Source organism: Mugil cephalus, chromosome 23, assembly GCF_022458985.1.
Source record: "Mugil cephalus isolate CIBA_MC_2020 chromosome 23, CIBA_Mcephalus_1.1, whole genome shotgun sequence".
NCBI classification, from domain to species: Eukaryota; Metazoa; Chordata; class Actinopteri; order Mugiliformes; family Mugilidae; genus Mugil; species Mugil cephalus.
In genome coordinates, this window is record NC_061792.1 from 1,017,715 (window position 1) to 1,032,714 (window position 15,000).

Sequence of the window (15,000 nt, forward strand, 5' to 3'; positions counted from 1 at the left end):
GCCCGATATCGTCTGATCTCGGAAGCTATGCCGGTCGGGCCTGGTTAGTACTTGGATGGGAGACCGCCTGGGAATACTAGTTGCTGTAAGCCTTTCTTTTTTCATCAGGAGACAGGGGTAACATTTACATCATAAAAATTTACATTGCAATGATGATTTTGACCACTTATATATACTGCGTTTTTTGACAGTCCCCTTTTGCTTACGGCCCTTTACCCCCCGAACAGCCTGATCTCGGAAGCTGAGCAGTGTAGGGCCTGGTTAGTATTTGGGTTTTGGGAGACCGCCTGAGAATACCAGGTGCTGTAAGCTTTTCATTCTCATCAGGAGACATGGTAACATTTACATCATCAAAATACATGCAATGAGGATTTTTAACACTTATATATACTGCTTTAGTGACATTTGACATTGCTTACGGCCATACCAACCTGAACACGCCTGATCTCGTCTGATCCCGGAAGCAAAGCAGTGTCGGGCCTGGTTAGTACTTGGATGGGAGACCGCCTGGGAATACCAGGTGCTGTAAGGTTTTCATTCTCATCAGGAGACATGGTAACATTTTACATCATCAAAATACATGCAATGATGTAAGTACTTGAGATCAGACGAGATCGGGCGTGTTCAGGTTGGTAGGGCCGTAAAGCCATGTAAAATTGTCACTAAAGCAGTATATAAAAGTCGCCCAAAATGATCATTGCATGTATTTTGATGATGTAATGAAGGCAAAGTTCTATGCCATCATGATAAAAGGAAAACATTTCATGCCCACATCATCAAAGGAAAACAATTGAGGACATCATCAAATGAAGACATCCCATGACGTCATCGCCCTTTTTCATCCATCGTTTCTTTTGTAATGTGCGTGAGCATGCCGGGAACTACGTACTGATGTAACGTTACTCCATGTGAGCGCACGTGGGTCGCATGTGCGTCTGTAGGTGCGCGAAAACAATATACAAAAATTAGACCAAACATGCTCCCATAACTGTGTGTAAAGGTTTGTTTAAGCCTCATCCACATTGTATATCAATATGTTTGTGTCACGTGTAGTTTAATTATGTGCGGCTGATTCTTTATCGTATTTCCCTCTGAGGTACATAATGGTCTAGCTGGAACCTATTAACAGCGCTACTTGTGGCTTTACTACACAATGATGTAAGTATTATGTAAATGATTTCTGTTTTTGCGTTTCTTTGGGGGCAATACAGCAAACCCCAACGTCTGAGGGTGGTAGCCGACGGTGCTGTCGAGATTTGTCATTAGAAATATTGACAATGGGTTTCTTAACATTGCTTGTATTTTGCATCAATTTGCTGTTGTCCACAATTTGAACTGACGCCGAAATAAACGAAGGCCAGTGGAGATAACGTGGGTCGTTAGCATACGGGGGAGTGGGGAGCTAACTACGGGGCTAAGTTAACGTGCTAAACGGCCAATTTCAATGTGTCAGAATGTGTCTGTATGTATGTTAGTATTTTATTTTTTTTTAAACCTTTGTTTACCTAGGCAAGCAATTAAGAACAGTTTTACCGGCTGTAGTTGTGTTGTCATTTGTATTGCTGTAAGTGTTCTGTTTGCCTTGGAACAGGCAAAACCGGCAGGACTTTTTTACGTTATTCCCCGTGGAGAAATGAAGGTTTTACAGACAATGCAAAATGATAAAAAAAAACCAAGACCCAAAGGAGAGAAACTATATAAAAGTAAATATGTTAAAGGTACAAAAATAATACATCTACTACTATTTATTACTTTAAAACGGATACAGTTGGTAGAAGAGTGATAGTGGTGATTCTGGGTTTCTCATGCCAAAATCTGACGACATTTTATTAAACATATCAATAGTACCATCGGACGGCAGTGTTATAGATCTCACTATGTGACACTCAAGATTGAAAGGTGTTAATGAAAACTTTGATCGAGGAACCTAAATGAAAACACAACCAGAGGGAGAGAAAAGAAAATGATCACAGAAAACAGAAGAAAATTTGGAAAATCTTTCCCACACTCTCTTTCCTAGCGCACTCCTCACAAAATTTACATAGAATGTGCCATATAATGTTTTCCTTATGATGTCATAGAATTCTGTCCTTTCATCAAATCTTTCCTTTGGCCATGATGGCATAGAATCTTTGCCTTTGATCTTACTGAAAGTTTGTTTTATACAAGCCTCTGTGGATCTGTACATTCTTTAGTGCTTCTCAGAGTTACAAATTGACTGCAAGCAAGGGCAAGGAACACACTTGAATAGAGCATGGTTCATTGATTTTCGTCCAAAGTTTTACAAAACATTTCCCGAATAACAAGCATCAATGGCAACCAACAAAACAGCAAAAGAGCTGAATATCTCAGTAGGGAGCAGTCTGGGAAATTGCCTGAAAGTGCAATCTTTCCTCAGAGAGGGGTACTTTGAATTTGTTACCAAATGCTGTAAAAAACATTTAGAAAGTCTGGTCAAAGTCAACAAGAGCCGTCCGGCAATTTTCAGACGGGCAAAAGTTGAAATGATATGCTGAAATTGACATGCTGAAACAGCTGCGACGTCCACATAGGTGATGATGATTGGCTAAGGTGCAGTAGGCCCCTTTCACGATAAGCCATTATCAGGCAGTGTTTCAGTTTAAACACAAAAACACACCCAAACCCTGGTTGGACCGGGTCACCTTGTTTTTCTCTCTGATTCATATCTACTTGTTACATTCTGACTTACTTCCTGGCAGACTGTATCATTGTAGAAGCTTCAGCTCAAAAAAAAAAATATATGCAATGATGATTTTGACCACTTATATATACTGCGTTTGTGAAAGTTAACGTTGCTTACGGCCCCTACCACCCTGAACACGCCTGATCTCGTTTGTTCTCGGAAGCCCAAACAGTGTCGGGCCTGGTTAGTACTTGGATGGGAGACCGCCTGGGAATACCAGGTGCTGTAAGCTTTCATTTTCATCAGAGACATGGTAACATTTACATCATCAAAATACATGAAATGATCATTTTGACCACTTATATATGCTGCTTTCGTGATGTTTGACATTGCTTACGGCCATACCAACCTGAACACGCCCGATCTCGGAAGCTAAGCACGGTCGGGCCTGGTTAGTACTTGGATGGGAAACCACCTGGGAATGCCATTTGCTGTAAGCTTTTCATTTTCATCTGGAGGCATGGTAACATTTTTCATCATCAAAATACATGCAATGATGATTTTGACCAAATTATATATACTGCGTTTGTGACAGTTAAAGTTGCTTACGGCCATACCACCCTGAACATGCCTGATCTCGGAAGCTAAGCAGTGTCGGGCCTCGTTAGTACTTGGATGGGAGACCGCCTGGGAATACCAGGTGCTGTAAGCTTTTCATTCTCATCAGGAGACATGGTAACATTTACATCATCAAAATACATGCAATGATCATTTTTTGACCAATTATATATACTGCTTTAGTGACATTTGCGTTGCTTACGGCCATACCAACCTGAAACAAACCCGATCTCGTCTGATCTCGGAAAGCTGAGCACGGTCGGGCCTGGTTAGTACTTGGATGGGAAACCGCCCCGGGAATACCAGGTCTGTAAGCCTTTCATTTTTCAGGAGATATGGTAACATTTACATCATCAAAATACATGCAATGATCATTTTGACCACTTATATATACTGCGTTTGTGACAGTTACCATTGCTTACGGCCATACCACCCTGAACACGCCCGATAGTGGGAGTGGTTATCGTGAGTGGCGCGCGTTTCGTATCGCACAGCGACGGTTTGACCTCTTCTTTGTTATAATTTCTTTTTCGGTTGGAACCAGAAGATAGTTGTTTTTGTTTGTTTTTTTTAAGCTTATTGCCCCTAATAATTTCCCCGACGGCTCTCGGGCTGTTCGGGGGACTGTTTCTTTCTCGCGTAAGTTTATGAAGATGAATCCAGGGGAGGAAGAGGGCAATGAATGATGTGGTGCGAGGAACGGCTGTCAACACAAAAAAGTTTGAGAGGGAGCTGACGGTGGAAGTGGAGGTGGAAGATACGCAGTCAATTGCGGGGGAATGGACTTGCTGAAAGGTGTGAAGAAGGAGTGTGGGGAAATTTTAGGTTGTAGAATGAAGACGGACAAGAAATTTGAAATCACAATGAAGGATAGTGCCGGGAAAGGGAAAGTTGATTGACGGCATAAGAATAAATGGAGTGCCAGTGATCGGACGTGACATAATGAACAGCGACATGGTCGTTTTCTTTCCTAAACTTACCCGTGTATCTGGAGGACAGCACGATCATGGAAAGACTTAATGAAATTGGGGGGGTCCGGCCCCTGTCGGCAATTAAACGTCGTGTGTGGCCGGGCACAGACATTGCCGACGGCACGAGATTTTTAAAGGTTCCCCGGTTCAACGAGCAAGTCAGATCGCTGCTTACTCCACAAAATTTGAAACCATGAGGGGCGTAGTAAATATTTCCGTGTGATCCATGACAGACAGATCCAAGTGTGCAGAAAATGCATCAAGCCGGGACACATCTTCAGGGAATGCCCGGATTTCAAGTGTTTCAGGTGCGGAGAGAGTGGCCACTACGAATGGGAGTGCGCGGAGAGGAGAAGGACGGAGGAGGAGATGGATGAGGACGTGGAGGAGGAGAACGGACGCGACAACCACAACGGCGAAGGAGGCCAAGGTCAAACAGAGGACCTAGACAAGGGTGAGCAGGACATGGGGATCGAGGAAGAGGAGGATCCGAAAACTGGTGGAAAGGATGTCGGTGGAGCGGAGAACACCAGTGGAGCGGACAACAAGAACGCAAATGGAGAGGGGTGGAGGAGAAACCGAACCCTGCTGCCAAACAAGGAAAGGAGAATGAAGAAAAGGACGAGGACCGTTAAATGGACATAAAGAGAGGAAGAGAAGGAAAACCAGACTTTACAAAGATCTTTCAAAGATTTCAGCAAAGCGGAAGGCGGAGAAAGACAAAGAAAGAGAGGAGCGAAAAGGACCCAAGTTTCCCGGGATGTGATTGTATAGTTTTGGTTTAAATGTTTCTTTTCGGTTTCTATTTACATTCAGTTTTGCTCTCATGGCCACAATAAACCGTGTTAACGCAAATGGGCTAAGAAATAAGAGTAAAATAAAAGAGCTATTATTTGCTACCGCAGCGATATTATATGTATTCAAGAAACTTAATTGGGACGAGGAAAATAGTTTTAAAGAAATAAGAGAGGAATGGAGAGGAGCTAAAATATTATAATAATGGGGCTAGAAAAGCAAGGGGGGTAGCAATAATAATTAAAAAGGATGTTGTCGAAGACATAAAAGAGGTATATAGAGATGAGACAGGGAGACTTTTGGTGATGAATTTTAAAAATAGAGAAATAGAATTCAGATTAATAAATATATACGTTCCAAATATAGAAAAAGATAAGTGTTGCATTATAAGGGAACTTAAAAATATAATTGCAGGGAAGTGTATTATAGTTGGATACTTCAATATAAAATGTAGTCGTCTAGATGTAGGTAAGGGAGTTGAATTTAGATGGGAAAGATCGAGAAACATGCTGTCCGAGCTGATGAAAGAAAAGGGGCTTATAGATGCATGGAGAGAAGAGAACCCAGAGAAGAGAGAATACACAAGGAGGCAGATGAGAGATGGGGTTCTAAAACAAAGTAGAATAGATTTGGTGTTGGTGCAATGTGGCATTATTGGGTACATCGACAAAATAAGGCATCAAAGAAATAGCTTCAGTGACCATGATGGGGTCATGTTTCGAATTAAGGTGGAGAAAGAAGAGGTAGGAGGAGGGATGTGGATATTAAACGCAGGATATTTAAATTTAAGAAGAGGAGTACAAGATACAGATTATGGATTTGCTAGACCGAGGAATAGGGAAGAGGAGTGTATAAAGAAAATGACAGGCTAGACGACAGCATGGGGAACGATGGGAGAAGATGAAAAATGTTTAATTAAACAAATGATTAGATATAGTAAGAAAAGAAAAGGGAAAATGATGAAGGAGGAAAGGCTCTGAAACAAAAATTGAGGCAGGAGTTAAGTAGAGCAGACAATGAGGAGGGTTATTAATATAAACAATTATTTGGAGGCAAAGATGAATTTAGAGAGGTTTGAGACGGAGAAATGTAGAGGAGCGATTCTGAGAAGTAAAGCAAAATATGCATAGAAGGTGAAAGGTGCACAGGATATTTTTTGGGGTTAGAGAAAAGAAAACAGAATAGAACATAAAATAAAAGGGAAAATTTAAAGACAAAAACGGAGAGAAGATAGTAGATTATGTGGGATTCTGGAAAGGGTAAAAAGAATTTTATGGGGATCTCTATAAAAAAGGGGACATAGATCAAGGAAGCATAGATGAAGTGATGGAAAGTGTAGAAAAGAAATGAGTGAAGAGGATAGGGAATGGTAGTGATAGAGACATAAATGAGAAGGAGGTGATAGAGGCCATAGGAGGATTGAAAAGTGGAAAGGTCCAGGAAGCGATGGGGTAGGGATCGAATGGTTTCAAAGCGTACAAAAATGAGGTAGTGCAAATTTTGGTAGACGTATTCAAGGGGATGGAAAGAACAGGGGAGGTGCAGAATAGGATGGGGGAGGGTGTAATAGCAAAAAATATACAAAAAGAAAGGAAGTAGGTTAGATTGGAAAATTACAGGCCATTAGTTTGCTAAATACAGATTATAAGATATTAATAAAGTCCTGGCAAATAGGATTTAAGGGAGTGATAGGGAACATAGTACAGAAAAACGCAGGGGTTACAGCATACCCGGAAGAGACATAGCAGACACAATTTGCCACAATTAGAGATTCAATAGAACACATGAAGAGGATGGGAAAGGGGGAGTAGTGTTGGGAATAGATTGGAATAAGGCTTTTGATAGAGTAGACCACAGATTCCTGTTCAGAGTACTGGAGAAAGTTGGGTTCGGGGGAGGATGGTTTGGGGTGGATAAAGAGGCGTATGACAGTGCCAAGAGCTGCGTGAAGGGGAAACGGTGTCTTGACAAACCTTTTCGATGTGGAGAGATCAGTGAGACAGGGTGTCCCCTGTCAGCACTACTGTATGCAATAGTTGTTGAGCCTGGCGATGCTGATCAAAATGTCCAGGAGGTGAAAGGTGTTCAGTTGCCCTTTTGGAGGGACCTGTGTCATCAATCAATATGCAGACGACACAACTATTACGGTCAGTGACAACAACAGTGTGAAAAGGGTGCTACAGATAATAGAAAAATATGGACGGGCATCAGGAGCCAAAATCAAACAAAAATAAATCAGAGATCATGTACATTGGAGATATAGAGAGGATAGAAATGGGCTTAAGGTGGAGGAGAAATATATGAAGGTGTTGGGGGTGTGTCTGGGGGTGGCAAGCAAAGAGGCTAGAGATGAGACATGGACTGGGGTGATTAATAAAATAAAAACAGTATGTACACTATGGAGGGGGAGGAAAAAATTAAACTGAAAGGAAAAGTGATGGTGGTGAATAGTTTGTTATTCTCAGTTTGTGTGTATGTGATGAGAGTGTTAGACATGCCAGAGTGGGTTATGAATGTGTTAAACAAAACTATTTGTGACTTTATATGGGAGGGGAAAGGGGTTTAAAATTGCACAAAAAACTTTGATAGGGAAGAAGAGAGAGGGTGGCTGAAGCTCATTGATTTGGAAATGAAAAGAACGGCAATAAGAGTAAGAACGATCCAAAAAATCATGGAGCGTGGATTGAACTATGGAGGAAGGAGTTTTTAAGGAAATATGTGGGGTGAAGTGGTGGGATAGGAGACTATGGTTTGTTTATGGGTTTCAAACAATCAATGACAGTTAAAATCCCAGAGTTTTACAGGGAGGGGTTTGAAGCGTGGAGGAAAAATTTTTACCAAAAGTAGAATATGAGTGTGATGGGTTGCAAATGTTTGTTAACCTACCCTTGTTTCTCAATGAGAAATTTAAATATAATAATAAAAGTCTGTATGAGCCACAATTCATGGTGAAAATATTAAACAAGTCAAGGATATTATTTATGAGGTCATCCCGGGTTTTTTGAGATTGAATTTTTATTTATGATTTGTGAATGATTTAGATGGTATGGAAAGCAAAGAAAAAGTCAGCCGAATATATGAGGGATTTTAAAAATAGTATACCTCTGGAATGGACAAACATTATTAAAAAAGACTGTGTGATTAAGCAAGACAAGCGTACATCCAAGATGTATGTGATTGAAAAAGAGAAAAGAAATGCCTCTTTGAAAATGTGAAGATGAAAAGGTATATGAATGGTTAAAAAGCTGATGTGATAAAAGAGCCAGCAGCAGAGAAAGTTTGGGCTGGCGTGTTCAAAAAGATTTGGTGTTAAGAAGATATGGTTGAATGGGAACATAAAAATAACAGTAAAAGAGTGTGAAAATAACGATTTCCTTATTTAAAACATAACAGATATATACTAATGTGGTGTTTCATAAAATAAATAATGCTGTAAGTGCAATGTGTGATGTATGTAAAGTGGGGCCCTGAGAGTTTTTTTCACTTTTTTTTAGATTGTTTGAGTGAGTTGATTTCTTTGATTTCCTGAAAAAACTTTTGAGGAACATTGGCGACTTGGGATCAGGCTGAAGGAGGGGTGGAGGAAGCTTTTCTGTTTGGTTTACTTGAAAAGAAAAAGACTGTGAATTTTGGTTTAATTTAAAATACACTTTGAGCCATGCCCGATTGGCGGTTGTATATAGAAGGAATTATGCTCATTTTGAAGGGGAGAAATGTACAAATTAAAGATTTGTTTAAGACAATAATGAAAAGAGATATTGAACTGAACTGCAAGTATGGGGAGAGGAGGTGAGAGAATTTTTCATGAGTGGGAATAAGTTTATTTGTGATGGCGAAAAGGGAGAAGTTTTGTTGAATTGGTGAGAGTTGGATTTGTACTTTTTATTTAGTTTGATTGTTTGATTTTTCTTTTGATACATTCATGAGAACTACGATAGGTTTGTTTCTTTTCTGATCTATGTGCAAAAGTTGACGTGACGTGTAAATTTGTGATTGAAGACTAATAAAAAGAAAAAAAAAAAAAAAAAAAAAGAACACGTCTGATCTCGGAAGCTAAGCAGGGTAGGGCCTGGTTAGTACTTGCATGGGAGACCGCAAGGGAATACCAGGTGCTGTAAGCTTTTCATTTTCATCAGGAGACATGGTAACATTTACCTCATCAAAATACATGCAATGATCATTTTGACCACTTATATATACTGCGTTTGTGACAGTTACCATTGCTTATGGCCATACCACCCTGAACACACGTGATCTCGTCTGATCTCGGAAGCTAAGCACGGTCGGGCCTGGTTAGTACTTGGATGGGAGACCGCCTTGGAATACCAGTTGCTCTAAGCTTTTCATTCTCATCAGGAGACATGGTAAAATTTACATCATCAAAATACATGCAATGATCATTTTGATCACTTATTATATACTGCTTTAGTGACATTTGACGTTGCTTACGGCCATACCAACCTGAACAAGTCCGATCTCGTCTGATCTCGGAAGCTAAGCATTGTCGGGCCTGGTTAGTACTTGGATGGGAGACCGCCTGGGAATACCAGGTGCTGTAAGCTTTTCGTTTTCATCAGGAGACATGGTAACATTTACATCATCAAAACACATGCAATGATGATTTTGACCACTTATATATACTGCGTATTGACAGTCACCTTTGCTTATGGCCATACCACCCAGAACACGCCTGATCTCGTCTGATCTCGGAAGCTAAGCAGTGTAGGGCCTGGTTAGTACTTGGATGGGAGACCGCCTGGGAATACGAGGTGCTGTAAGCTTTTCATTCTCATCATGAGGACATGGTAACATTTACATCATCAAAATACATGCAATGATCACCTTGACCACTTATATATACTGTTTTAGTGACATTTGACATTGCTTACGGCCATCCTAACCTGAACACGCCGATCTCATCTGATCTCGGAAACTAAGCGCGGTCGGGCCTGTTTAGTACTTGGATGGGAGACCGCCGAGGAATACTAGGTGCTGTAAGCCTTTCATTTTCATCAGGAGACATGGTAACATTTACCTAATCAAAATACATGCAATGATCATTTTGACCACATATATATACTGCGTTTGTGAAAGTTACCATTGCTTACGGCCATACCACCCTGAACACGCCTGATCTCATCTGATCTCGGACGTTAAGCAGTGTCGGGCCTGGTTAGTACTTGGATGGGAGACCGCCTGGGAATACCAGGTGCTGTAAGCTTTTCATTCTCATCAGGAGACATGGTAACATTTACATCATCAAAATACATGCAATGATGATTTTGACCACTTATATATACTGCTTTAGTGACATTTGACGTTGCTTACGGCCATACCACCCTGAACACGCCTGATCTCGTCTGATCTCGGACGCTAAGCAGTGTCGGGCCTGGTTAGTACTTGGATGGGAGACCGCCTGGGAATACCAGGTGCTGTAAGCTTTTCATTCTCATCAGGGAGACATGGTACATTTACATCATCAAAATACATGCAATGATGTAAGTACTTGAGATCAGACGAGATCGGGCGTCTTCAGGTTGGTATGGCCGTAAGCAATGTCAAATGTCACTAAAGCAGTATATATAATGATGATGATGTAATGAAGGCAAAGATTCTATGCCATCATGATCAAAGGAAAATATTTCATGACATCATCATCAAAGTAAAACAATTGAGGACATCATCAAAGGAAGACATCCCATGACGTCATCGCCCTGTTTCATCCATCGTTTCTTTTGTATGTGCGTGAGCATGCCCGGAACTACGTACGGATGTAACGTTACTCCATGTTAGCGCATGTAGGTGCGCGAAAACAATATACAAAAATTAGACCAACATGCTCCCATAACAGTGTGTAATGGTTTGTTTAAGCCTCATCCACATTGTATAATCAATATGTTTGTGTCACGTGTAGTTTAATCATGTGTGGCTGATTCTTTATCGTATTTCCCTCTGAGGTACATAATGGTCTAGCTGGAAACTATTAACAGCGCTACTTGTGGCTTTACTACACAATGATGTAAGTATTATGTAAATTAGTTCTGTTTTTGCGTTTCTTTCGGGCAATACAGCAAACCCCAACGTCTGAGGTGTTAGCCCGTTGTGATGCTGCAAACTGGGACAGCGTTAAATAGTTGTACAACTACAACTATAGTCGAACAGCCACCCTTCTTATTTAATTGTTTATGCTCTAATGCTGGACTTTTTATGAGACATGTATAAAAGAGTGATCTATGAAAATAAAAAAGACCCCAGTTAGTTGTCATTAGATGTACTGAATCACTTGAATCTTGAATTAGAGATAAGGCAGGACTATTTTACGTTATTCCCCGTGGAGAGAAATGAAGGTTTTACAGACAATGCAAAATGATAAAACAAACCAAAACCAAAGGAGAGAAACTATATAAAAGTAAATATGTTAAAGGTACAAAAATAATTACATCTACTACTATTTTTCACTAATACTGATACAGTTGGTAGAAGAGTGGTAGTGGTGATTTTGGTTTGCTCATGCCAAAATCTGACGACATATATTATCATATCAATAGTACCATTGGACGGCAGTGTTATAGATCTCACTATGTGACACTCAAGATTGAAAGGTGTTAATGAAAACTTTGATCGAGGAACCTAAATGAAAACACAACCAGAGTGAGAGAAAAGAAAATTATCACAGAAAAACAGAAGAAATTTGGAAAATCTTTCCCACACTCTCTCTTCCTATCGCACTCCTCACAAAAATTTACATAGAATGTGCCATAGAATGTTTTCCTTCATGATGTCATAGAATTCTGTACTTTGATGATTTCATCAAATCTTTTCCTTTGGCCATGATGGCATAGAATCTTTGCCTTTGATCTTACTGAAAGTTTGTTTATACAAGCCTCTGTGGATCTGTACATTCTTTAGTGCTTCTCAGAGTTACAAATTGACTGCAAGCAAGACAACAAAACACACTTGAATAGAGCATGGTTCATTGATTTTCGTCCAAAGTTTTACAAAACGTTTCCCGAATAACAAGCATCAATGGCAACCAACAAAACAGCAAAAGAGCTGATTATCTCAGTAGGGAGCAGTCTGGGAAATTGCCTGAAAGTGCAATCTTTCCTCAGAGAGGGCTACTTTGAATTTGTTACCAAATGCTGTAAAAAACATTTAGAAAGTCTGCGTCAAAGTCAACAAGAGCCGTCCGGCAATTTTCAGACGGGCAAAAGTTGAAATTGATATGCTGAAATTGACATGCTGAAGCAGCTGCGACGTCCGCATAGGTGATGATGATTGGCTAAGATGCAGTAGGCCTTTCACGATAAGCCATTATCAGGCAGTGTTCAGTTTAAACACAAATCACACCCAAACCCTGGTTGGACCGGGTCACCTTGTTTTTCTCTCTGATTAATATCTACCTGTTACATTCTGACTCTACTTCCTGGCAGACTGTATCATTGTAGAAGCTTCAGCTCAAAAACAAAAATACATGCAATGATGATTTTGAACACTTATATATACTGCGTTTGTGAAAGTTAAAGTTGCTTACGGCCATACCACCCTGAACACGCCTGATCTCGTTTGATCTCGGAAGCCAAGCAGTGTCGGGCCTGGTTAGTACTTGGATGGGAGACCGCCTGGGAATACCAGGTGCTGTAAGCTTTTCATTTTCATCAGGGGACACAGGAACATTTCCATCATCATAATACATGCAATATTGATTTTGACCACTTATATGTACCGCTTTTGTGACTGACACCATACCACCTCGTAAGACGCCCGTGTTTGCTTGTCTCGCTTGCTTTCAGGTTGAAAGTCTAACAGAATCTACGGACCCACCTAGGTTTGTATAAAACAAACTTTCAATAAGATCAAAGGCAAAGATTCTATGCCATCATGATCAAAGGAAAACATTTCATGACATCATCATCAAAGGAAAACAATTGAGGACATCATCAAAGGAAGACATCCCATGACGTCATCGCCCTGTTTCATCCATCGTTTCTTTTGTATGTGCGTGAGCATGCACGGACCTACGTATGGATGTAACGTTACTCCATGTGCGCGCATGTAGTCGCACGTGCGTCTGTACGTGCGCGAAAACAACACACAAGAATTAGACCAACATGCTCCCATAACTGTGGTGTAAAGGTTTGTTTAAGCCTCATCCACATTTTATAATCAATATGTTTGTGTCACGTGTAGTTTAATCATGTGCGGCTGTTCTTTATCGTATTTCCTTCTGAGGTACATAATGGTCTAGCTGGAACCTATTAACAGCGCTACTTGTGGCTTTACTACACAATGATGTAAGTATTATGTAAATGATTTCTTTTTTGCGTTTCTTTCGGGCAATACAGCAAACCCCAACGTCTGAGGTGGTAGCCGACGTGTGCTGTCGAGATTTGTCATTAGAAATATTGACAAGTTGGTTTCCTAACATTGCTTGTATTTTGCATCAATTTGCTGTTGTCCACAATTTGAACTGACGCCGAAATAAAACGAGGCCAGTGGAGATAACGTGGTCGTTAGCATCGGTTGGAGTGGGGAGCTAACTACGGGGCTAATTTAAACGTGCTAACGGCCAATTTCAATGTGTCAGAAATGTGTCTGTATGTATGTTAGTATTTTATTTTTATTTAACCTTTGTTTACCTAGGCAAGCAATTAAGAACAGTTTTACCGGCTGTAGTTGTGTTGTCATTTTTATTGCTGTAAGTTTTCTGTTTGTCTTGGAACAAGGCTAACCGGTTTAGCACGTTGTGATGCTGCCAACTGGTACAGCGTTAAATAGTTGTACAACTACAACTATAGCCGAAGAGTCAACCTTAACATATTTGAGTGTTTATGCTCTAATGCTGGACTTTTTATGAGACATATATAAAAGAGTGATCTATGAAAATAAAAAAGACCCCAGTTAGTTGTCATTAGATGTACTGAATCACTTGAATCTTGAATTAGAGATAAGGCAGGACTATTTTACGTTATTCCCCGTGGAGAAATGAAGGTTTTACAGACAATGCAAAATGATAAAACACACCAAAACCAAAGGAGAGAAACTATATAAAAGTAAATATGTTAAAGGTACAAAAATAATTACATCTACTACTATTTATTACTAATACTGATACAGTTGGTAGAAGAGTGGTAGTGGTGATTTTGGTTGCTCATGCCAAAATCTGACGACATATATTATCATATCAATAGTACACATCGGACGGCCAGTCTTATAGATCTCACTATATGACACTCAAGACTGAAAGGTGTTAATGAAAACTTTGATCGAGGAACCTAAATGAAAACACAACCAGAGTGAGAGAAAAAAAATGATCACAGAAAACAGAAGAAATTTGGAAAATCTTTCCCACTCTCTCTTCCTAGCGCACTCCTCACAAAATTTACATAGAATGTGCCATAGAATGTTTTCCTTCATGATGTCATAGAATTCTGTCCTTTCATCAAATCTTTTCCTTTGGCCATGATGGCATAGAATCTTTGCCTTTGATCTTACTGAAAGTTTGTTTTATACAAGCCTCTGTGGATCTGTACATTCTTTAGTGCTTCTCAGAGTTACAATTGACTGCAAGCAAGACAACGAAACCCCACTTGAATAGAGCATGGTTCATTGATTTTCGTCCAAAGTTTTACAAAACATTTCCCGAATAACAAGCATCAATGGCAACCAACAAAACAGCATAAGAGCTGAATATCTCAGTAGGGAGCACTCTGGGAAATTGCCTGAAAGTGCAATCTTTCCTCAAAGAGGGCGGCTTTGAATTTGTTACCATTTTCATCAGGAGACATGGTAACATTTACATCATCAAAATACATGCAATGATGATTTTGACCACTTATTTATGCTGCTTTCGTGATGTTTGAGATTGCTTACGGCCATACCAACCTGAACACGCCCGATCTCGTCTGATCTCGGAAGCTAAGCACGGTGGGGCCTGGTTGGTACTTGGATGGGAGACCGCCTGGGAATACC

The 15,000-nt window shown here is 40.2% G+C and overlaps 5 non-coding genes and 9 pseudogenes across 5 annotated transcripts in view; all 14 read left to right on the top strand.

Moving 5' to 3' along the window:
- LOC125002301 overlaps positions 1 to 92 on the top strand; it is a 119-nt pseudogene extending 27 nt beyond the window's left edge.
- Positions 93 to 413: 321 nt separating this feature from the next.
- On the top strand, positions 414 to 532 carry LOC125001691 (annotated as a pseudogene).
- Positions 533 to 2,815: 2,283 nt separating this feature from the next.
- Positions 2,816 to 2,936, top strand: LOC125002310 (annotated as a pseudogene).
- Positions 2,937 to 3,035: 99 nt separating this feature from the next.
- On the top strand, positions 3,036 to 3,144 carry LOC125002711 (annotated as a pseudogene).
- A 103-nt stretch (positions 3,145 to 3,247) lies between these two features.
- LOC125002289 lies at positions 3,248 to 3,356 on the top strand (annotated as a pseudogene).
- Positions 3,357 to 3,458: 102 nt separating this feature from the next.
- LOC125002940 lies at positions 3,459 to 3,579 on the top strand (annotated as a pseudogene).
- Positions 3,580 to 9,250: 5,671 nt separating this feature from the next.
- Positions 9,251 to 9,369, top strand: LOC125001686 (annotated as a pseudogene).
- A 102-nt stretch (positions 9,370 to 9,471) lies between these two features.
- On the top strand, positions 9,472 to 9,590 carry LOC125001457 (annotated as a pseudogene).
- A 100-nt stretch (positions 9,591 to 9,690) lies between these two features.
- LOC125003235 lies at positions 9,691 to 9,809 on the top strand. The gene has a single exon (XR_007112097.1). It is a non-coding gene; the product is annotated as a 5S ribosomal RNA (ribosomal RNA).
- A 102-nt stretch (positions 9,810 to 9,911) lies between these two features.
- On the top strand, positions 9,912 to 10,029 carry LOC125002545 (annotated as a pseudogene).
- A 101-nt stretch (positions 10,030 to 10,130) lies between these two features.
- On the top strand, positions 10,131 to 10,249 carry LOC125002997. The gene has a single exon (XR_007111866.1). It is a non-coding gene; the product is annotated as a 5S ribosomal RNA (ribosomal RNA).
- A 101-nt stretch (positions 10,250 to 10,350) lies between these two features.
- Positions 10,351 to 10,469, top strand: LOC125001611. The gene has a single exon (XR_007111705.1). It is a non-coding gene; the product is annotated as a 5S ribosomal RNA (ribosomal RNA).
- A 2,087-nt stretch (positions 10,470 to 12,556) lies between these two features.
- Positions 12,557 to 12,675, top strand: LOC125001940. The gene has a single exon (XR_007111736.1). It is a non-coding gene; the product is annotated as a 5S ribosomal RNA (ribosomal RNA).
- Positions 12,676 to 14,895: 2,220 nt separating this feature from the next.
- The window catches only part of LOC125003203, a 119-nt gene continuing 14 nt past the window's right edge, over positions 14,896 to 15,000 (top strand). Inside the window, exon 1 of the ribosomal RNA XR_007112067.1 lies at positions 14,896 to 15,000. This exon is cut by the window's right edge and continues 14 nt beyond it. This is a non-coding gene — a ribosomal RNA (5S ribosomal RNA).